We start from the raw sequence: 3,311 nt of genomic DNA on the forward strand, positions 1-3,311 counted from the left end.
GTCATTTGAATAAAGCTTCCTCAGCATGATTTTATTCTAACATTATCCATGTTTTTTTTTTTCAACCCTCAAAAACAAATGTTGATCCCCATGTAACGACACGTGTTATTCCACAGGGGGGCACTAAAGGTCTGTAACGAAAGGAGGTTGAAGACTTTGGACCTTGAACACCATCTAAACTTACACACAGCCTCAACTATTTAAATGACAGAAAATGTCATATCTGCTCTCACACAGTACATTAATAGATGATGATCCCTTTGGTTTTTCACAGTCCATCATAATAAATACTTTTTGGCAACGTATGTATTGTTGTCTAAGGTTCATTCCGAAACGCATTCTCTCCACCAAAGCCTACTAGCATTATAAAGATATCACTCAAGTTTAAGAGGTGTTACCACATTTTTGTAGATATTTATATGGGGGCCAGCGCAAAGACTCACATTGCACTGTAAGATCAGTCATGCATCGTACCCAGTCTCTCTCCAGAAACATGCATGAGAAAGCTATGACTCAGCAGAGAAGTATGTCTTAATCAATTGTTCAAGAAAGAAGAGCGAGAGATAGAGACAAAGCATAGAAGGATGTTGGGTAACATATGAACACTTTCCATCATACTCTCAGGAAGGTTAGGTAAGTTAGGCTACATGTGATTGTGCGTCACCATAACTGAAACACAGCCTTCTTTCTTTCAGTATTTTCCATAAACTAGGAAACATTTGCATACATTTCAATTTCCCTGGCCGGCACTAAAGGGGTTAATCAGCTGTGTGCTCTTAGTTTACGCTCACTAGCAGAATACGTCTGCCACAGATGCTGCGTTAAGGTGACTATTCTATCACAGAGAGGACTGACAACCAGAGGTGTTTCCAGAGGCCAACAACAGAGCAGGTTACAGAAGCTTCAAACCTAACCCCCGCCCCCCCACACACACACACACACAGTCTTGTATTTGTAACCAATTTAGGATTCCTCACAAATACATACCTTTTGAGGACCATGCTTTCCAGACATCATAGAAGCACAGAAATTACACTCATGAGTTAGAAAAAAAATCAATTATGAGGAAATCACGTAAAGTTGCTGACTCCTTGAAAAAAGTTAACTTGAAATTTTAACAACTACTTGAGACCGTACATTGCAAATCAAATCAGTCTCATACACATGGTTAGCAGATGTTTATGCGAGTGTAGCGAAATGCTTGTACGATTCTAGTTCCAACTGTGCAGAAATATCTAACAAGTAATCTAACAATTTCACGACAACTACCTTATACACAAATGTGTAAAGGAATATTTAAGAATACGTACATATAAATATAAGGATGAGCGATGGCCGAACGGCATAGGCAAGATGCAGTAGACGGTATAGAGTACAGTATATACATATGAGATGAGTAATGTAGGGTATGTAAACATTATATAAAGTGGCATTGTTTAAGTGACTAGTGATACATTTATTACATCAAATTATTCATTATTAAAGTGGCTAGAGATTGAGTCTGTATGTTGGCAGCAGCCACCCAATGCATTGCAATGCATTGCCATCAGCCATCGAGAGAATGCCTCCTATGAAATCTATAAAAGCTATCCAACTGCCTAAGTTGTACCTAAAGGAAGCAACACGGATGGCAACTCAACGGCTGTAGTGTAGTTCTTCATTAAAGTATTTAAACTGGAAAAAACATTTTAGTAATGGATTCAATATATCCAAGTAACAGATTAATAGTTTAGACTTTTCTTAATTTTTCTGTAACATTTCAAGTCAGCAGGCTTTGTATTCTTGAGACCTTAGTCACTCCAAAAGTGAACCATCCACCAGGACAAACTTCCCTGAACAGTGAGATAGAGGACATTTGTCATCTGCCTATGAGATAGCCAGAAGCATCTCATACACTTATTTTATCTGATCTGCAACTATTCTGTTGTGTCTATAGAACTGTACTGCTCTCCAGTCCCTGTTTACTAGCGCTTGGGGAGAAGCAGCAATGCATTTCTCACAGTCTTGTTTTCCAGGCATTTTTCCCCATTCGGATAAAGTTCATCAAGGAATCTTCAACTGCATCCACCTCTATTGTCGACCAATACCTTTTTGTTCCTTTGTCACCTTTGTAAAGAGATGGCATTATGAATGACTACATTAAATAAAGGTTGACTACAATACAGTACTTGAACATCTCTCTGTATTAACTCTACAAGGTTACAGCTGTATCTGCAGAGAGTGTGTTGAAATTAAACTAATAATCCCAACTAAATAACTACATAGATAAGGATGTGAGAGGAGAATGTGCAATGCTGACATCAAAGCAGACTCAATCTGTATGGAATCTAAGCCCAACAATCTGTTTGCAACGTAAACCTTCTAATAAAAGCAATACCTATTAAATCAAGTTCCCTCCCTCAAGAAAAACAATGTAAAGCGTGGTAATCCTTCTGTGTTATCATCTATCCTGACACACTAGTTCCAGATCTAACGTCTTGACTTGTGTCCAATCCAAACTGAGCCATTCTGTGCTGGCATGGTTGGAAATACACTAACTGATAAAGACAGGATTGATCTGGACAGCACAGTACGGCCATAAGTTGACACTACAGAGTGAAAATGCACTGCCTGAAGGCAGTAGGAAACATGCTTACCGTGTGAGCCTCTCTTTTGTCCCAGTCTTCCCTTGGTCATTGGTTGTTTGGCCCGAATCGCTGACATCTCTCCTGGAAGACATGTTGAAAAGGACATTGTAATTAAGAATAGGTCCATGTGTAAGGTATAGGCATACCGGTCAGATAACTCCTCTTTCTCAGAGTCATTCTCTGATTCGCAATCAGTGGCCGCAGCATCCATTTCTTCAGACAAAATAGTTTGTAAAAGACAATAAAAACAAAATCAAATTGCAGCAAGTTAAATAAATGCACAACAAATTAGTCAGCATTTTTGAAAATGCACTGACTGAAGACAGTAGTAAAAATGTTTACCGTGTGAACCTCTCTTTTGTCCCAGCTTTCCCTTGGTCATTGGCCCGAATCGCCACCATCTCTCCTGGAAAACATCAGTGGGATTCATTTCAGTTTCACCCAATCCAACCTATGAACCAATCCATAAGCGATAACTGTTGGAGCAACTCAAAATGCAGGTTTATAACAGCTGTGCCATTTAAGCCTATTGAATATGGTATGAGAGGGATGGCTACAGCCACACAAACCCTACAGATACAGCCATGTAGTGAGAGGGGAACGCGCAATACCATGCTGAAATGAAGGCAGACTCCATCAGGGTGGATCCTAACCTTTTTCACACCACTGTACAATCCAAACGGA

At 39.5% G+C, this 3,311-nt stretch overlaps 1 long non-coding RNA gene across 1 annotated transcript; it reads right to left on the reverse strand.

The window, feature by feature from the left end:
* Positions 1-1,916: 1,916 nt before the first annotated feature.
* LOC118964693 lies at positions 1,917-3,078 on the reverse strand. Its single transcript, XR_005051908.1, has 3 exons — positions 2,970-3,078; positions 2,637-2,708; positions 1,917-2,106 (listed from the first exon to the last, which is right to left on the reverse strand). It is a non-coding gene; the product is annotated as an uncharacterized LOC118964693 (long non-coding RNA).
* Positions 3,079-3,311: the final 233 nt, after the last annotated feature.

This window comes from Oncorhynchus mykiss, chromosome 1 (assembly GCF_013265735.2).
Source record: "Oncorhynchus mykiss isolate Arlee chromosome 1, USDA_OmykA_1.1, whole genome shotgun sequence".
Classification (NCBI taxonomy): Eukaryota; Metazoa; Chordata; class Actinopteri; order Salmoniformes; family Salmonidae; genus Oncorhynchus; species Oncorhynchus mykiss.